General features: G+C 41.6%; 1 pseudogene; it reads left to right on the plus strand.

The window, feature by feature from the left end:
• The first annotated feature begins 12,826 nt into the window (after window positions 1-12,826).
• LOC100950896 lies at window positions 12,827-14,162 on the plus strand (annotated as a pseudogene).
• The last annotated feature ends 6,475 nt before the right edge of the window (window positions 14,163-20,637 follow it).

The raw sequence follows: 20,637 nt of genomic DNA on the forward strand, positions 1-20,637 counted from the left end.
AGCTAAGGTGATGTCATGGGACTCTAACCTGGATGGCAGAGTGAGGCTGTCTCAGAAAAAGGAAAAGATGGCATTAATGAAATAAATGCCAGTGTCACCATGAGACAGGACAAAGAAGACGGTGGAAGCACAGCTGTTACTCGAGTGCAAGACGGCTTTGAAGTGGTATTTGAGATTTGAGAACATTGTGGATACACGACAACAGCAGAGGCGTGAGTGTGCAGGGACCTCCAACACGCCTGAGAATCACACTCATCTGTGGTAAGCGTGAGACCCATGATCCTGTGAGTGATGGGCACAACAGAAGATGCAAGAGGCCTTCTGGACGCCGTCTAGACACTGATGGTGACCACTCTGAGCACCTCGTGGAACTGCAGAAGTTAAAAGGGACCTGTGTTCATCTTTCGTTGTCAGTAAATACTAGGTTTTTCCTTTCTTAATGTGTCTGCTTTTTGTCTGCTTTGTATTCTTGATAATCTCTTGCTGGATGTGTAGTTGGCAAATATTTTCTCCCATTCTGGGGGCTGTCTCTTCCTTTCGTTGATGGCTTCCTTGGCTATGACAGAAGATTTTAGCTTGATGTGATTCCACTTGTGCAATTTTGTTTTGGTTGACTGTGCTATGGGGGTATTACCCAGGAAGTCCTTGCCCAGTCCAATGACCCAAAGGGTTTCTGCGGGATTTTCTTTTAGTAGTTTATAGTTCCAGGTCTTGGGTTTAAGTCACTAATTTATTTTGATTTGACTTTCTTGTATGCGATGAGAGATAATAATCCAGGTTCATTCTCCCGCACAGGGACATCCAGTTTTCCAAGCATCATTTATTGCAGAGACCATCCTTTTCCCCGTGTATATTCTTGGCAACTTTATCAAATATAAGTTCACTATAGGTGGTGGATTTAGTTCTGGTTTCTCTCTTCTGTTCCCGTAGTCCATGTGCCTGTTTTCATGTTAGTTTTATGCTATTTGGGAAGTGTAGCTCTGTAGTGTAATTTGAAATCAGGTAACGTGTTTCCTCCAGGGTTGTTTTTTCTTAAAGACTGTGCCTTCTATATGCTCTTTATCCATAACATCCTTTTTCCTTATGTTGATTCCATAGCCCCACAAACTCAAGCAATATCACTTATTCTATTGTACAACATTGTTAATGCAATTTAATTGCTACTAAAATTCTTCTTGAAATTCTTGAAAATTATTAGTTCATTTTATGACTTTTTTTTTTTTTTTGCAACGGGAAACATACTTTCCTATATACTGTGCTATTTTGCATTCCTTTTCAGAAGTATTTTTTAATTGTTTTTCAGAAAGGGATTCTCCCAGGCAGTAAACTGGCTGCATCGCGACCACAACTACTTTAAGTAAACCATGAGAATCCAAACCTGAGCCCCTGGAGACCTGCGGCCAGAGCCTACTTACCCTACCCTGCTTGTGCGGGAGATAATACCACAGTAAAATAGTTTCACATTTCCTATCTCACTGTTATGGGGCGAGATAAGGACCACGGACTCAAATTAGAATTTTCAAAAGGAGTCTTTTGTTAACCACAGGGCTGTCTCAGCAAAGTCTGATGCTGACTAAGTGAGAGAGCATTGAGGAGTCTGAAGTTGGGGTTTTTCTAGTCTGAAAGTTGGCAAGGGGACAAACAGGTGGGCTGAAAGTTAGCAATTAGAAGCAAAAAGAAAGTTGGCAAAAGAAGCAAAAAGCGAGCACAGGGTCACGATGACCCTTTTACAGAAGCAAACCTGGCAATTTAGAGGATTAGCAGACAGGTAACATAAAGGTCACATAAAGCAGATGTAGCAATTAGCAAATAAGTAAAATAATTTGTCACAGCACTTAGCCTGTTAACCCTCATCGTGACAGTACTTGGCTCATTATTTCTTATCTTGTTCTGTTCCGGCCCCATCCGGACCGATCTAAGAGTGATGGCACTCGGCATCATTTCATTTACCTCTTTTCCCCCTTCCTCCTCCCCGGGGGGTGGCGTGAGGCCATCGTGAGGCCACCGGCATCTATCTTATGGGGGTGATGAGGCAGCTGGCACCCATCTCATCACTAACTATAGAATCTATACCAACAAATCCTGGGGTTAAGTCTTTAATACTGAGATTTAAAAGTCGCCTCAGAAAACTGCCACTTCCAAGTTCTCAAGGTAACTTTTAGAGGTAGGAACTCTTTTTCTATAGGCTGTCCCCAGGGATAGCAGTAAAAAGTGAAAGCTGCCCGGGGCTTTCTGTAACCAGGGGAGAGTCCACTGGTTATTTGGCGACCTAGGTGGGAGCCATCAGCCAACATCTCCATTTCATGAAAAGATCTGAAATCTCATTAACGTACAATTCAGCAGATCTGGAAGTAGTAAGAGGCTGCTACAGATGAACTCAGGCGCATAAATTACCGCCAGTGTTTACACACAGCAGGCTGCAGAGAGGAACTGTAAATGTTCTGGAAATGTAAAGGTTAGGAAAGCACTCACCTAGCAACTCACTGAGCACCTCAGCATGCCATGCAAAATGAAAAATAATTTCTGGTCAGCGTGGCTGGTGCCTTGATAATCCTAGCACTCTGACAGGCTGAGGCAGGTGGATTGCCTGACCTCAGGAGTTCAAGACCAGCTTGAGCAAGAGCAAGACCCCATCTCTAAAAAGTGGTAGGCGCCTATAATCACAGCTACTGGGGAGGCCGAGGCAAGAGAATCATTTGTGCCCAAGAGTTTGAGGTTGCTGTGAGCTATGATGCCACTGCACTCTACCAAGGTCTACAAAGTGAGACTCTGTCTCAAAAAAAAAAAAAAAAAGTAAAATAATTCCTTGACATACATGGAGTGGAAAAAGTAATGAACCAACCTAAAAGGCTGAATACGGTTTAAGATTGGTGGGATCGCCTCTATGGTTTATCGTACAAGGATACAAGTGAATCTTTCTAAAAGTAGAATATAAACAGCCTAACACAATAACTAAGAAAATGACATAAAGGCTATGTTAACCAGTTTGATGAAAATATTTCAAATTGTATATGAAAACACCACACTGTCCCCCATGATTGCATTAATGTACACAGCTATCATTTAATTAAAAAAAAAGGAATAAGATAACATCAAACTAAAAGCAAAGCAGAATTAGGAAATCAGGTCTCATTTTGAGGTTTCATAAAACAAAAAGGCCGCTCATTTCCACCTAACTCACAGAAAGCTAAAATACCCTCAAACACAGCACCTCAAGATTTTGACCCCACATTTCTGTTCATAAATGAGTTTTACTTGGCCTTACTCTCCCTTCCCCAGGGAGAATATCACAGATTCTGATAATTTATGACAAAAAAAGTCTAGACTTTCCACTCTTTTTCCACTATTTGTCTTAATCAACAATTCATCCTGACTTGTGAAATGGTTACTAGGCTCCTGCGCTAACCCTGCCATGGCAGGTGCTGTAACACACTACCAAGCACTAATGCTTACAAAACCGTGCTCATCTCGGAGTGGAAAACGCTGGCGATTTTGTTGTTCTTAAACAACTTGGAACATGTGTCCATAAGTATTAAAACATACGTATATATGTGTGTGTATATATTCCTATTGGACACATCTCTCATTTTTGTGAGACTTTTCCAAGCTAACATGGAAGAGCAAGGGAAAGGGAGAGGCACAACCACAGGTTGCACACCGGTCCTGCCTAAAATGACAGCTTCTGCTATCAAGAAGGGGCCCGAAACAGACCAGAGAAAATTTACATGTACTGAGGGAGCACTAGGAACATACCCATTTTGTTAAACACCATCAGATGTCAGCCATGGAAGATGCAGAAACAACTTGAAAAAGACATTAAACATGGGTTGTCTGAACTGAGAAATGAAAAACTATAAAAAGCATCTGGAGAAGCTTAGTCTGATACCTGTTCCAACAAGCAGGCCACCGCTGGTTTCCCCACTGCTAATAATGCCGGTGCCTTATCCCTTGCTCAATGATCCTAACCAAAAAGTTGCCAAAGAGCATGGGGAAGAGGCCTGACAGACCACGGGAAGGTACACATTCTCCACAAGCAGGTATTCTCAACACACACGGGACCCAGGCATGTAGGTGCTATTCTGTCTTTAACGATTCCAAAATCCTAGGAAAACATCAGAAATGGCTGGGAGATTGCTTAGAGAAAAAAATTAAGTTACTTTTAACCAAAGTTTTCTGTACTATGCTTTATGATTCAGAATTACCCTCAATTAAAAGAAATGATATTTATCTACATAATTTTACTAAAATTGTTTTTTATTCCAATTCCAATTAGTTGACCAATCTCACTAATCATTAAGAGCACTCAGCATGTCCCACATGGGGCCATTTCCATCACTCAAATTTTGCTGAATCTGCCCTGAGTTCCCAGCACCACAGCACACATGGCCTTGAGCAAACGTTCCAGAAAAAAAAAAATCTGTATTTCTTATTGGAGCTATTTTTCTTTTTTAGAGGCTTCTTTTCCACACCCTGAATGTACATCAACCCAAACACAAGTTTGGGAAAATCGCTTCTGAGGCCCATTCTCTGATAAGAAAGTTCAGTTCCAAGTGGGCAAAGTCCCTGAGTGCCAGCCTTTTCAGCATAACAGCACACCTGTCACCTAGAATAAGTCAAACATACAAGTATCTATATTAGTCCATCCAAGTATCAGTTTTTATGCTTTTATTTAAAAAAAAAATGGAGCTGTATAACACACCATAAAGTCAGATGGAGTTGCATGAGGTATTTTTGCCTCTTAGGAGAAAGAATAAGAAAATTCTCTCATTTCTCCCCCTGCTTTCCACTCCTCTGTGTCCAAAGTTGAAGGCTGGTCATACTACTGGGCTTGTCACATCTTACATCTTCTGAACTGAAAAACCAGTTCAGGAGTCACTTTTCTTCCAGGCTTATGGAAAACAAAGTCTCAAATGCTGTATTAGATTCCACCAAAAAAGAAAGAAGCAATTTGTAGTAGTTTTTCCTCCACTCTTCAAGAATAGGGAAAGTAGCTGGATAGAAGAAGCAGGACTACCCGTTACAGGAGACAGCACAGAGATATTTTCCAAGTCCTGAGTTTAGCATTTTGTTTTTGAGATGAATATAAACACACTTAAAGGTCAGGAAAAATGTTCTTCCTGTGATAAGGAACCTAGCATGGTTGGACAAACGCACCCGGTCTCGCAGGAGCCAGTCAGCAGGGCCACACCTCACTCCACCATCTCTGCTCCTCTGGGATGGCTTTGGCTATTCTGGGTCTTTTGTGACTCCATATAAGTTTTAGAAATTTATTTATTTAATTTATTTATTTAACAGAGAAGAATAAAGCCTGTTGCCCAGGCTAGAGTGCTGTAGCGTCACCCTAGCTCACAGCAACTTCAAATTCCTAGGTTCAAGCAATCCTCCTGCCTCACACTCCCAAGTGGCTAGGACTACAGGCACCTGCCAGCATGCCCAGCGAATTTTTCTATTTTTAGTAGAGGCAGGGTCTCACTCTTGCTCAGAATGGTCTCTAACTCCTGAGCCCAAGAAATCCACCCACCTTGGCTTCCCAGAGTGCTGGGATTACAAGCCTGACAGGCGTGAACCACAATGGCAGGCCAGGACTTCTTTTTTTTAATGCCGTGAAGAATGCCATTGGTATTTTGGTGAATATTTCACTGGATGGTATGGACATTTCGACAATTTTGATCCTTCCAATCCATGACCATGGAATATCTTTTCATTTGTCTAAATTCTTTTCAATTTATTTCATGAATGCTTTTATAGTGTTCATCACAGAAATCTAGCTGCTTTGGTTAAGCTTACTCCTAGGTATATTATTTTATTCATAACTACTGTAAATGGCGTTATATTCTTCATTTCTTTTTCAGATTGTTTCCTGTTGGCATATGAAAATGCTACTGATTTTCACATGTTGATTTTTATATTCAGCAATTTTACTGAATTTGTTTATCAAATTCCTACATTGTATTTGTCTAGGAATTTATCCATTTCTTCTAAGTTCCTAAGTTTTTTGTTTCATTTTTATTTTATTTCATTTTATTTCGGGGGGGGGGACTCAAGCTGTCACCCTGGACAGAGCGCCGAGGCATCATGGCTCACAGCAACCTCCAACTCTTGGGCTTAAGTGATTCTCTTGCCTCAGCCTCCCAAGTAGCTGGGAATGCAGGTGTCTACCACAATGCCCAGCCATTTTTTGGTTGCAATTGTCATCGTTGCTTAGCACGCCCACTCTGGGTTTGAACCTGCCAACCTAGGTGTATGTGGCTGGCGCCCTGCCAACTGAGCTGTGGGCACAGCCTGGTTATCAGTTTTGATAGCTTCTTTTGTGGCATTTTTAAGTATCTCTCTATATAAGATCATATCATCTGCAAACAAGGACAATTTAACTTCTTCCTTTCCAATTTGGATACCCTTTATTTCTTTCTCTGGTCTGGCTCCTCTAACTAAAACTTCCAGTACTATGTTTAATCACAGTAGTGATTAATAAGACATCCTTGTCTTATTTCAGATCTTAAAAGAAAGGCTTTAAGTGTTTCTGCATTTAGGGTGGGTCTGCCTTATATGGCTTTTATCATGTTGAGGTAAGTTTCTTCTATGCTCCTTTTTTTAAGAGTTTTTTCCATGAAGGGGTGTTGAATCTTACTGAATGCTTTTTCAGCATCAATTGTAATGATCATATGGTTTTGTCCTTATTCTGTTTATACATTGTACCATAATCAATCAATTTGTGTATGCTGGACCATCCTTGCATCCCTGGGAGGAATCCTTGACCATGATGAGTAATCTTTTTAATGAGTGGTTGAATTCAGTTCTATTCTGTCTAGGATTTTTGCATCTGTTTTGCACCCCATTGGTGTTGTGTGTGTGCCTGTGTGTGTGCAGGTATCTTGTCCTGCTTTTGATATCAAGGTGATACACGCCTTGCAGAATGAGTTAGGGTGTATTTCTGTTCCTTGACTTTTTGGAATAGTTTAAGTAGAATTAGTGATAGACTAATCTACCAATTTTTGAATGATTGGTAGAATTCAGCTGTGAAGCCCTTGAGTCCTAGTCTTTTCTTTGATAGGAGAGTTTTTTTTCACTGTTCCTATTTTGTTACTTGTTATTGGTTTGTTTATTCAGGTTTTAGATTTTCCTGGTTCCATCTTGGTGGATAGTATTTGTCTAGGAATTTATCCATTTCTTCTAAGTTCCTCAACTTATTGGCAATAGTTTCTCACAGTATTCACTAATGATCTTTGGATTTCTGCAGTATCAGTTGTAATGTTTCCTTTTTCATCTTTGATTTCATTTATCTGGGTCTTCTCACTTTTTCCTTAGTTCAGCTAAACTGTGTCACTTTTGTTTATCTTGTCAAAAAAAACATTTTTTCTGTCTTTTACATTTTTGTTTCAATTTCACTTATTCTCTGATCATTATTATTTCTTCTAATAATTTTAATTTGCTTTCATTTTGGTTATCATTTGAGATGCCTTGTTATGTTGCTTATTTGAAACTTTTCTACTTTTTTGTTGTAGACACTTGCTGCTATAAACGTTCCTCTTATTACTGCTTTTGCTGTATCTTATGGAGTTGTGTTTCCATGTGTGTTTGAGAAATTTTTGAATTTGCTTCTTTCTTTTAAGTTTCAGATTAATATGAGGGTACAAACAATAACGTTGCGATGTTTGTGTTTGTCAGGTGAGTTCCCTGGGTAGTTGCATCCTGTCCCCAGGAGGCGTGCCGTATACACTCACATTGTGCTCATTTGTTAACAGCACATGGTTCTTTGGCTTTCAATTTCATTTATTTCTGATTTAATTTTGGTTATTTCTTTTCTTCTGCTAGTTTTGGGATTAGATTGCTCTTTTTTGTCCTTGAGATGAGCTATTAGGTTGTTGATATGTGCTCTTTCTGCTTTTCAGATACAGACATCTAATACAATAAGTTTCCCTCCGAGGACTGCCTTTGCAGGATCCCACAGGTTTTGGTCACTTCTGGCTTCGTTGTCATTATGTTAAAGGAATCTAATAATTTTCTTGTTTATCTCACTCTTACCTCAACTGTCATTCAGCATAAGGTTATTTACTTTCCATGCCTATGTGTAGGGATGAAGGTTTTTGTTGGGAGCTTTTTAAATATATCTTGTGTCTTCAGACCACAAAGAGTTGAGTTCTACCCTATTTATCCTGTGGTCTGAAAAGGTACAAGGTATAATTGTAATTATTTTAATTTGTTGAGGCTTGATTTGTGTCTTAGGATATTATCAGTTTTGGACTATGATCCATGGGCTGATGAGAAGAATGTATACTCATTAGCTTTGGGATGGTATGTTCTATAAAAGTCTATTAAGCCCAATTGTTCTAGAATTGCATTTAAGTCCCTTGTTTCTTTGTTTAGTTTCTCTTTAGAGGATCTGTCCAGTTCTGTCAGAGGGATGGTAAAGTTCCCAGCTATGATGGTGTTGTAGGATATCATAGTATTCAGACCAATTAAGGTTCATTTCATCAATCTGGGAACCCTTAAGTTGGGCATATATATATATATAGAGAGAGAGAGAGAGAGAGAGAATTGAAATGTCCTCTTGTTGTATGTTCTCTTAACAAGTTTGTAGTGACTATCTTCATCTTTCTTAACTTTTGTTGCTTAAATCTACTTGTATATGAAAATAAGATTGTGACCCTTCCTGTCTTATGATTTCCATTTGCCTGAAATATTGTTTTCCAACCCTTCACCCTGAGTCTTATTTTGTTCTTCAAAGTTAAGTGTTTTTCTTAGAGATAGCAGCATATAGATGGCTTGTGCTTTTTTATCCAATCAGCATCCCTGTGCCCCTTCAGTGGTTTAAGCCATTTACGTGTATTGAGAGAATTGAAAAGTGTGGTAGAGTTCTATTCATCTTAGTTTGTGAAAGTCCATCAGTTTGTTTTATCCCTTGTGACATTGTGAAAGCAAGATTTTGTCCTTTAGTTTCTGGGTGTTTACTTTGCTGGTGGTCCATTGTGGTGGTCAGTGTGGAGAACAGGTCTGAGAATTTCCTGTAGAGCTGGTCTTTTGTGGCGAATTTTCTCAATGTTTGTACATCAGTAAAAGATTTGATTTCTCCATCAAATTTGAAGATTAATTTAGCAGGATACAGAATCTTGGGCTGAAAATTGTGTAAGAAGGTTAAAAGGAGATGACCACACTCTTCTGGTTTAAAACATTTCATCTGAGAAGTCCACTGTCACCTTGATGGATCTGCTCTGTAGGTCAGGTGGAGCGTACTGGCTGCTGGCAGAATAGTCTCTTTGAGTTTGACCTTGGCCAGGGTCATTACAAAGTGTCCAGGAGATGCTCTATTTGTGTTGAGATGAACCAGTGTTCAACATCCATCTGAAAAAGAGTGTGTCAGAATCTTTGGTGATGTTTGGGAAATTTTCACTTATGATATCCTCCAGTAGGGTTTCCATTCCTTTGGATCATTCTTCTTCCCCTTCATGGATACTATTTTGTGAAGTCCTATAATTCTCTAAGTGATTGCTCTGATTTTACTTTTTTTTCCTGCCCCTTTAAATGTCTGAGTTAGCTCAAAAGCCTTATCATCTCACTCAGATATTCTTTCTCTATGGTATAATCCATTATTGATAGTTTTTACTGCTTTTTTAAGATCCCTGAATGATTCCTTAAGCTCCAAAATATCCTTTCTAATTTCATCATGCCTTTTATGGATTTCTCCTGTCAATTTGTGGGTTTTCTTTGGATGGTTTTCCACTTTCCTTTCAATTCCCTTCATTAATTTTGCCATCCATACTCTAAATTCTCTTTCTGTCATTTCCATAATTTCTTTATAAGTGTACCCCTGTGTGGTAGCTACTTCCTGACTCCTTGGGGGGAGGCTGACCTGTTCTGGTTTTTCACATTGACAAATTTTTTTTTGCTGGCTCCTCCTTATGTGTGTTTTCTTCTTGTTCACTCCCTTCCCCTACTTTTTTCTCTCACTATCTCCTTCTCTTTAAATTTCCTTGTCTCTGTGCTTAGCTGTTGAAATGTCCTTTTGGTAGAGGGACAAAATGAAAAGAAGAGTAAAGAGTAAAGGCAGCACCTGTGGCTCAGTGGGTAGGGTGCTTGCCCCATATACCAAGGGTGGTGGGTTCAAATCCGGCCCCAGCCAAACTGCAACCAAAAAATAGCCAGGCATTGTGGTGGAGGCTTGTAGTGCCAGCTACTTGGGAGGCTGAGGCAAGAGAATCGCCCAAGCCCAGGAGCTGGAGATTGCTGTGAGCTGTCTGATGCCACGGCACACCACTGAGGGCAATAAAGTGAGACTTTGTCTCTACCAAAAAAAAAAAAAAAAAGAGTAAAGAGTAAAAAAAAGGGATAAAAGAATGAAAAATAAAAACAAAGATGAAAGGGGAAAGGATGAAGAAAAAGAGAGAAGAAGGATGGAAAGAGAAAGACAGGACTAATAAGGGTGTTCAGCAGTGCACATTGACCCACACCCACAATTCCAAGACTCTGGGAGGGCCAGGGCAGGTGGGTCCCTTGAGGTCAGGAGCTCCTTACCAGCCTTTGCAAAAGCAAGACCCCATGTCCACCAAATGGAGAAGAAAATCAGCAGTGCGTCATAGTGGTAACCTACCAATATAGTCCTTCGCAAGGTCAAAGCTAGACGAACACCCTAGACCAGGGGTTCAAGGCCTCCTTGAGCCAGGCCAATGTCCTGACACTCCAGCCCCAATCTCAGAGCAAGGCTCTGTTCCATCAATAAAATACAGAATGAAATATAAAAAACAAACGAAGAAAAAAATCATAATAAAAATAAAGAAAATAAAATATACAATTATATAAAATGAAAAAAGGAGGGATATCTTAGTTGTTTGAGAAATTTATGAGGGAAAGATGAGAAAAGTGGAAATATCTCTACCAAAAGAAGAAAAAGGAAAGAAATGTAAAGAAAGAAGCAGAAAATCTGTAACAAAAGTGGACTTTAGGATAATGAAGTAAAAAGGAAAACATACAAAATAACAAAAGTAAAAAAATTAAAGAAATATTTATTATTATATGGGTATATAATAATAAATATTATTTATTATTAATAGATATTTATTACATATAGATATTATACGTGTGTATGTGTGTATACATATAGCAATATATTACCTGGACACCAGGTGGTGCTCTAAGAAGATAGAAAAAAATGAAAATATATAATGCAATATATGGTCTGGACTCCAGGTGGCGCTCCAGGGTTAGGAGATGCAAAATAAGCTCACTGTGCTGGTGGTCCATAGTGGTGGTCAGCGTGGAGAACAGGTATGAGAATTTTTTGCTGTATAATAAAATGGGAGTGGGAAGCCACTATATAGTTTCTGTGGAGACCTGGTCCTGTCTTCCTGATTTATTTGCCCTCAATCAGGGAGTGTTGCTTCCTTAACGTTCAATCCCCGCAGGGTTGAGAGCATGACGCTCTCACCAAACTTCTTAGGAGCCACTCCTTGACCTTCCAAACAGTGCCTCTTGGCCAAAAAAGGGCTTTCCTGGGGGTGCCAAAGACACCAGGCTCATCCCAATATTGGCTGCCCAAGCTCAGCGGGCACTAGAGCTGGCCACATGCTGCACCTCTATGGGCCGTTCCCACAGTCATCTCATAATGGTGGCTCCCTGCTGGGAGCTCAGCTGTCCAGGAGGTCCATCCTGCCCACTGGTTAAATCCCTCTGGTCACTGGACACTTATCAAGTTCACTCACTTGTTTAAACCTTCCTAAGGCAGCTCTGGCAAGCACCCAAGTCCAAAAAAACTGCAGGACTTCCCTTCCCTGCCTCCAGCCCTTCACCAGAGGGCCAGTTGGCCTCTACATTCACCCTGGCACTTGCCTTCTGTGCCAGTTGTCCACTGCTCATGACCTCCTCCTTGGCTCCTGGAGTTACCCCCTGTCTCACCGTAGCCCTCACAGTGATGTTTCTGTGCAGAATACTCCAGCCACAGGTCGTTGGAGTCCCCTTTACCTAAGTTCGCTGAGAGTGGTTGGTACAGAGATGTCTCTAATCCTCCATCTTGCTCCCAAAATCACATATTCTTCTAAATCTCTTCATTGATCCTCTAGTGAAGCGGTTCTCAACCTATGGGTCACAACCCCTTTGGGGGTTGAACAACCCTTTCACAGGGGTTGCCTAAGACCATCTTGAAATCAGATATTTACATTACGATTCATAACAGTAGCAAAATTACAGTTACAAAATAGCAATGAAAATAATTTTATGGTTAGGGGTCACCACAACATAAGGAACTGTATTAAAAGGGTCACAGTATTAGGAAGGTTGAGAACCACTGCTCTGGTAATTCAGGCTCATATTGATTAGTTTTTATATGTTTGTATAGTTTCCAATGTCCCACTGTTATTAATTTCTAGTTTTCTTTCTCTGTGGTCAGAGAAAATATATATGATATGTATCATTATCTAATTTTAAGAATGAGCAACTTGTGAGAAGTTTTGAGTTTCCCTCCCCACTTTCCTGCACAGTGAATTACAAGTTTTAAAAATTTTGCCACTTTGGGGGTTCAGGCCAGTTGGGCCTTTGGGAGGCTGTGGCTACAATCCGTGCAGCAGGCCCAGAAGTGTATCCTGATGTATAAAATTGGAGTAACTAGTGGTGTTGCTGGTGTTTTTTGGAAATAATGTCTGGGATCCCATGCATGTTGAATCATTTTTCACATAAGGTGTAATTGAAAAGTGACCCTCTCTTCAGAGACATCAAAAACAAACAAATCGGGCGGCACCTGTGGCTCAAAGGAGTAGGGTGCCGGCCCCATAATGCCGGAGGTGGCGGGTTCAAACCCAGCCCCAGCCAAAAAAACTGCAAAAAATAAAAAATAAAAACAAACAAATCCAAGTCTGGATCTCACTCTTCTCTATCAAGAGCCACATCAAGATCTCATTCTCATTCATTTTCCAAGTCTCCGTCCCGAAGCCGATCTGTCTCTCATTCAAGGAAACCACGCTGAGCTCCCGGTCTTCATCCAGATCATACTCTCCAACTCATAACAGAGAAAGAAATCGCCTAAGAGTGTATCAGAAGCGGGATTTCAGAGGCTGCAATAGAGGCTATGGAAGGCCCTGCTTTTATCTGTGGGGCCAATATAACCAAGGAGGACATGGAAATTACCACTCAAATTGGCAGAATTACCAGCAAGCTAACAGTCTTCACTGGGGTCATTCAAGTTCCCAGTCTCCAAAGAGAAGGTCCCCTTCAGCAAGGTCCAGGAGGCATTTTAGAAATTCCGATAAGTTGTCTCTGGCAGGTCAAGGCACTCCCCATCTTCTCGTTCTTCCTCCAACCACAGCCAAGTTGAATCTTTGAAGCTCAAGCCTAGAAAGGAGAAGAAGTCCTCTCTCAAGGTTAGCCGGCCATCTGAGGCTACTGGGAATAACCAGAGAAATGAGCCCAAGGAACAAACATTCTCTGGAGGTACCTCTCAAGATACAAAAGCATCTGCGAGCTCAAAGCCATGGCCAGATGCCCCACCTGCAGTGCTGGTCAAAGCCATGGCCAGATGCCCCACCTGCAGTGCTGGTCAAAGCCATGGTCAGATGCCCCACCTGCAGTGCTGGTCAAAGCCATGGCCAGATACCACCACCTGCAGTGCTGGTCAAAGCCATGGCCAGATGCCCCACCTGCAGCGCTGGTCAAAGCCATGGCCAGATGCCCCACCTGCAGCGCTGGTCAAAGCCATGGTCAGATGCCCCACCTGCAGTGCTGGTCAAAGCCATGGCCAGATACCACCACCTGCAGCGCTGGTTCTGCATCACGGCCTTCACAGTTCCTGAGCTGAGTCCCTGGGAACCAAGCCCAGCTCTGAAAGCCCCCTCCAGTCTGTGGTGGTGAGGCAGAGGTCACCCCGTCTTAGCCCTGTGCCAAACCTTAGTCCTCTGCTTTCCAACATATCCCAGATGGGCTCAACTGTGCCGAGTGGTGCTGGGTGTCAGTCTGGGACACACCAAAGGCAGTTCCACCATGGTGCTGGGTCCTTGACTCCATCCCCGAAGAGTCCTCTGGGTAAGACTTCACCAGCCACTGGCTCCACACATGGCTCGTCTCAGAAGGAGGAGAGTGCTGCTGCAGGGGGAGCAGCCTATACAAAGAGGCAAGTATCTCCTTTCAGAGGAGATACTGGTTGTGCTTTCATCTCACTCTTTGGCAGTGTAATTGTAATGTGATCTAAGTTAGAGCTCTGATTCATGGTAATAATGTATCCCCATTTCCGAAATTTTTCATTAGTAAACATTAAAAGCATCACCCAAGGAAAATCTTTAGCTTAACTCTAGCCTTCCTACCTTCCTAAATTTGTATTGCAGCATACAGTTTCTTTAGACTACTCTGTGATGATGTTTTCACATTTAAAACACGCCTTGGATTCAGCTTGGTGCCTATAGTAAGTACAGTGGTTACAGCGCCAGCCACACACACTGAGGCTGTCGGGTTTGAGCCCAGCCTGGGCCAGCTAAACAACAATGACAAGTGCAACAAAAAATAGCCAGGTGTTGTGGTGGGCAACTGTAGTCTTGGCTACTAGGGAAGCTGAGGCAAGAGAATTGCTTAAGCCCAAGAGTTTGAAGTTGTTGTGAGCTGTGATGCCATAGCACTCTACTGAGGGTGACACAGTAAAACTATCTCAAAAAAACAAAAAAAGAAAAACTTGCCTTGGATTCCACCAATGTAAGCCAGAGAACAGTAGAGATTTGTGGGTCAGCTATCAAAAAAGTATGGTCTTTGCCAAAATGAATGGCCTCCTAGACCCTCTAGAACCCACCATCTACTACGTGATCTGCATCTGCCCATCCTGGTGAAGAGCTGCACCCTCACATTCCACAGTTGAGGAGACTGGGCAGAACGGGAAAGTCCAAGGCTTAGTCCAGGGGGGCCTTATTTTAAAACGACAAGGTGGGAGTGTGTCCCAGTAGAACCCAACCAGGCTGTGTGTTAGGAGAGGACTGACAGTGCTTCCGTCTTTCTATCCTGGGGGACACAGCATATGTAATAATATTAATTTGGGCAACTTTGATTCTCAAGAGAAAGCATGTGAATAAACATTGAAGTGTTCACCTCAGTTTGGGACCAAACTGCTTGGATCTTTGTAAAAAGCGGTTTTGTGTGGCCAGGCACGGTGGCTCACATCTGTAATACTAGCACTCTGGGATGCAGAGGTGGGCGGATTGCCCTGAGCTGAGGAGTTCGAGACCAGCCTAAGCCAGAGCAAGACCTCATCTCTAAAGAAAAAAAAAAAAGAAAAAGCCAGGTGTTGTGGCAGGCGCATGTAATCCTAGCTACTTGGGAGTGTGAGCAAGAGAATTGCTTGAGCCCAAGAGGTTGTTGTGTGCTGTGACGCTACAGCACTCTACAGAGAGTGACATAGTAAGACTCTCTCTCAAAAAATAAATAAATAATTGTTTTTTTTTAAATTTGAAAAAAGAACTGGTTTTGTGTGTCAAGGGGGTTAAGGCCTTCTGTGCAGCCATGTGTCACGTGGAGTTGCTGCTAACCACATCCCACGGGCCCCTCCCTCTGCCCGTATCTTCTGATTTCTTCTGGGCTGGGCTTCCCCTTGTCCACCAGCAGCTCCAGTATCCCCTAACTTTGAGGGCCTGCCGATCCACTCAGCAACGGGGGTGGAAACTGGAAAACTGGAAGGCAGTTTCTGGTCTGTTTTCTAAGAAACTCATGAATTTTATTATCTTTATAAATATGAGAAAATTATTTTTCAATATTTTTTATTAATCTATTTATGAAATGAAAAGAAATGGCTATGATTGATTAAGGAAGGTGGTTATGACTGGGCGGTTCATGAGGTTGGGTCTTTCGGTTAGATGTTTTGGGGGCAGAAACATCCTCTTTAAAGTGTCCTTGTGCTTGCCTTCTGGGGAGGCGTCCCGAGCAGGCGGTCCCGTGGCATTTATGCGTATGCTATGTGCGGAGTGCACCCATCTCTTTCCCCCAACCTTTGCTTCTTGGGCCGCTATGCTACTTTCCCCTGACTTTGCTACATTTCTATAGTTAAGTTGGTTTTACTTGAATGATTCTTGTTTAGGGGAAAAAAATGAAAATTTCTCTTAAAATTTGTTTCAATTCCTCCTACAAATAAAAAAAAAAACGAAGTGGCAGATGTAAAAAATAAAAAAAAAGTGTCACTTTATAAATAGACTGAAAAACAAACATAATCAAAGTCACTCTGGGACAGATGATTTTGGCTACGACTCCAAGTGTTAGAGAAAAAGAAACCAGAAAAATATATTTAACTCTAGTTTCTTGGTTTGGTTATATTAGTAGTATAAATTAGCAATTATGAATCTGTGTAATGAGCTTTGCAGACTGAGTGGGTAAGAGAATATAACACGGTGATTGGGAGCAGTTTTCTCACGAAAAGGCAAAGGAGCTGTTATTGAAATGAAAATGCTATAATGAACAGCGGAGTGTCAGACTTGAATCACAGGTGTTAGTGTAAGCGCCATTAGTAGATGTCATAGTGAATTGTGCAGACATATAAACATGTCCCATTTCTGCCCAATATGATTCTTACTTCACAAAGCTAAATACTATATGTAAACATTTGCATATTACCATCAAGTCAAGGAAGTGGGTGCAGACGCTGTAAGTTCACGTAACAGTGGCTTCTGTTGGGCATTTGGCACATCCAGTGAAAGGCAGATCCAGGTGCTGCTAAGCCTGGAGACCAGGACATCAGGCAAGTGCTGACCTAGACTCCAGGGAGAATATGACCCACTTGTCTTCCTGCACCTCCCTCCTGAAGAAGCCGTTGCAGTGGGTACCTGCATTTCATCCACTTGCCCAGCGATATGTTGTTATCCGTTCCCCAAGGACAGCATAATGGCTGGATAAATAGATTGGGTTACTGACTCCAAGTGTCACCCCTACTTGCCTCCGTGACTTTGTTAAGTAACTATGAAGTTAGTCCTAAGGAACAAAAAAATTGCTATCCCCCCCCTCCCGACCCTGGCAATGGAATGTTAGTGATATCAGGGGTCTTATGAAAACTAGAGTTTAAAAGTTCTTAGTTTGCCCTCTTTGCTTCTATTGTTAGCAAGAAGACCTTTTCCTGGACTGCTCTGGCTTTCAATAGGAGTTCCTCTTAAATATATATGTGATTAATAAGTGTTAACTCTTGAAATTGTTTGCTGGGCAGCAACACGTAACTGATACACCTGGCATAAAGCCGCTATTGGATACCAGGCTAGCCAGGGAGCATGTCCAGGCCTGTGTACTTAATTAGCCAGGCCCACTGCAGAGGTCAGTCATCACTTACAGAAACCACTAAAAGGAAGAACCACATTTATTGGCTGAGGTTTCTCTGTTTTCAAAAGTGATAGCGGAGGACAGGCAAGAGCATGTGCATGTGAATACAGCACGTCTTTCTGTTCAGGATGGGCCTGCAGCACCCTCACAAACCGAGAGATTTGGGGGTGCTTTGTTCAAGGTCCCTCAGAATGACGAGGATTTGGGCTCTGCATAGTCTGAGCACCCCATCATTACCTTCATTTCTGAGAAAAATTGCAAAGTTAGAAGTCCCCCAAACCACCTTCAGTTTGAGTTTCACAGAACATCACATTGAGATTTTAGAAGCATGGCTATGACTTATTATAATGAAAAGATCCAGATGAAAATAAGTCAAGGGAAAAATTGCATGGGGCAAGGTATTAGAAATCTAAGCTCCAGGCCAGGAGCAGAGGCTCGCCCTTATAATCCCAGCACTCTCAGAGGCTGAGGCAGGTGGATCGCCTGAGCTCATGAGTTCAAGAACAGCCTTAGCCAGAGCAAGACCTCTTCTCTAAAAATAGCCGGGCCTTGTAGCAGGCACCTATAGTCTCAGCTAATTGGGAGGCTGAGGCAAGACAAACACTTAAGCGCAGGACTTTGAGATTGCTGTGAGCTGTGATGCCATGGCACTCTATCGAGGGCAACAAAGACTCTGTCTCAAAAATAAATAAATAAGAAAAAAATCCAAGTGCTAGCTTCCACTTGTTCTCTGCCAGTGGCATCATTAACAATGCTAACTTCTCCTGGCAGTACTATGAGACACTGTTCCTGAAATCTGACAGCCTGGGAAGGTCACCCAAGCTGCTGGGGTCCAGAGTCGTGACTGGGGCTTGGTCATGCAGATCTGATTGCCACTCTCAGGGTTGACTTTATTCTCCATGGGTTTGATAGCAAGTAATACCTTTACCATTTCATCTTTGGTAATATTATTTCTAACTTGTTTCAAATAAGTTATTAATTCTTGTTTTAAGCCAATTGTTTATACAATCCAAGGTTCAAAATTAAAAAACAGAAACACCTCAACAGAGTCTGTGGGTCACAAATAAAATTCTATTAGTCCTTCAAAACATTGAGATCAGACACTAAGAACACTTAATCAATCCTGTAGGCTGAAATTTAAATACACTGGAGAGGAGTGGAAAGAATAACTACAGGAAAAGCACAATCGAAAACGGACAAAGAAGAGAAAAGCAGTGAATGTGATTTCCCTGAGATATAAGGTGGAAAAGTTTTTAAATACATAAGTACTAGTTACACGGTAACAGAAAGAGCAGAGACCTCAAGGAGCCCACCAAAGGGCACTGTGGGTCCTCTCAATGGGCTGAAGGAAGATCACATCTGTCAGTGTCGCGGCCCCTATCCCCGTGCTCAGTGGCCTGTGGGAAAGGTTAAGGTACCTACTTCCTCTCCTGGGGCAAACCCTGGGCTCACAGAAGCCCCAGCCTTCCCCTGAGGTGGAACTGCCCTCAGGGCTGAAGACACAGAATCTAGTGTTTCTGACAGTGGTAAAGGCCCACAGTACACACTGTGCACCAATCCCCACCCTTCAGCCAGGGAGCTAAGGAAGAGACACAAGAGCCACCGCTGTTCAACACCAGCCGTGGGGAGAAGGGGTCCTTCAAATGTCTGCACCAAAAGTTGCCCCCCACTTCCTCCTCACACTGGCCCAGTTTCATGGAGTTTCAAACCAGCCTTTGGAGGAGAGTTCTCTGTCCTGTGCCTGCATTCCTAACATGAGTCAGTATTTGGTTTCAGGGTCCAATTCCCAGGCTACGGGTGACTCGGGAGCTCTCACTGATCATGTCATCAGAAGGGACAGTCACTCTCACCTGTGGCTTCAAGACTGCAGCAGTTACAAATCATCATCGTCCACACTGTCTCCAGTACAAGCCTGGACAGCTCCTCAGGATATGGGTTTGTGATCAAATAATAAACGATTCTGGACACCAGCTCAGTTCTCAGGCCACCTCCTGGGGAAAAAGCCTGGGTCGGAGCTGAGTTCTCCTGGCAGGTGCACAGCACTGGGAGAGCCCAGCCGGGGAGCCCAGGCTCCACCTGCACTTCACCCAGCCTGATCGCAAATAGGATCTGAGATGTCTGGAGTTTTGCATATCAAAAACAAAGAAATATAGAATAGAATGTGTAAAATGATGTCTTTTAAAATAGCCCCAAAGTCAAATACCTACAAATTAAACTAACAAAGATGTTCAGAATCTTTACAGCAACACTACCCAAACAACATTCACTGCTTTTCTTTGTCCATTCTTGTTCGTGCTTTTCCTGTGGCTATTCTTTTAATGCCACTCCAGTGTCTGTATTTAAATTTCAGCCTACAGGATTGATTAAGTGTTCTTAGTTTCTGATCTCAATGTTTTGAAGGAATAATAGAATTTTATTCATGATCCATTGACTCTGTTGAAGTGTTTCTTTTTTTATTTTTGAACCTTGGACTGTATAAACAACTGGCTTGAAATAAGAGTTAATAATTTATTTGTAAGAATTTAGAAATGATAATACCAAAGACAAAATGTTAAAATGAAGTATTTGTTACAATTTATGATGAGATTAAAAATTTTAGTACAGGCGTGTAAAAATTTTATCACAACATGATATTTTAATGGGAATTACACTGAATCTGTAGATTGCTTTTAGTACAGGGCTGTAAAAATTTTATCACAATGTGGTATTTTAATGGGAATTACACTGAATCTGTAGATTGCTTTGGGAAGTAGAGACATTACTACAAATGTTTTATTTAATTTTTAAAACATACTGATTTAGAAATTAAAAGATAAAATAAAAATCTTGTCCTTCACAGACAGCTTAAGAAGCACTGTTGCATATAACAACTATAAACTTTTAGAAAAATTAAATGGTTATATAGATAGACCATGATTGTTAATTCTAAGACTCAATAATCTAAATGTGACTGTTCTTCCTAAATCAAGCAATAAATTTAATGCAATCCCAATCAGGATTTCAGAAGGATATTTGTATGCTTATAGAAATTGAGCAAGTTGAGTCTGAAATCTATATGGAAATGCAAAATGCTAAGAATACCCAAGGCAATTTGAAGAAACAAACCAAAGCTGTGTGACGTGTAACACGGCATATAATGAATCCTTATAAAACTGTAGTAACTGAGACCTTACCGTGATATTAGCGTAAGTGTACACAAATAGACAATGAAAGCTGATGGAGAACCAGGAAAGAAACCCACACATTTTTAATCACCTGACTTATAACACAGTTGATACTGCGATGTAGGAGGAAAGGATGGTCTTGTCCCTAAATGGTGCTTGGTCTACTGGATATCCATAGGGAGGGAGAACGTGCTGCTATCTCATGCCACATGCAAAATCA

This window comes from Otolemur garnettii, unplaced genomic scaffold (genome assembly GCF_000181295.1).
Source record: "Otolemur garnettii isolate 467f Iridium unplaced genomic scaffold, OtoGar3 scaffold00301, whole genome shotgun sequence".
NCBI lineage: Eukaryota > Metazoa > Chordata > Mammalia > Primates > Galagidae > Otolemur > Otolemur garnettii.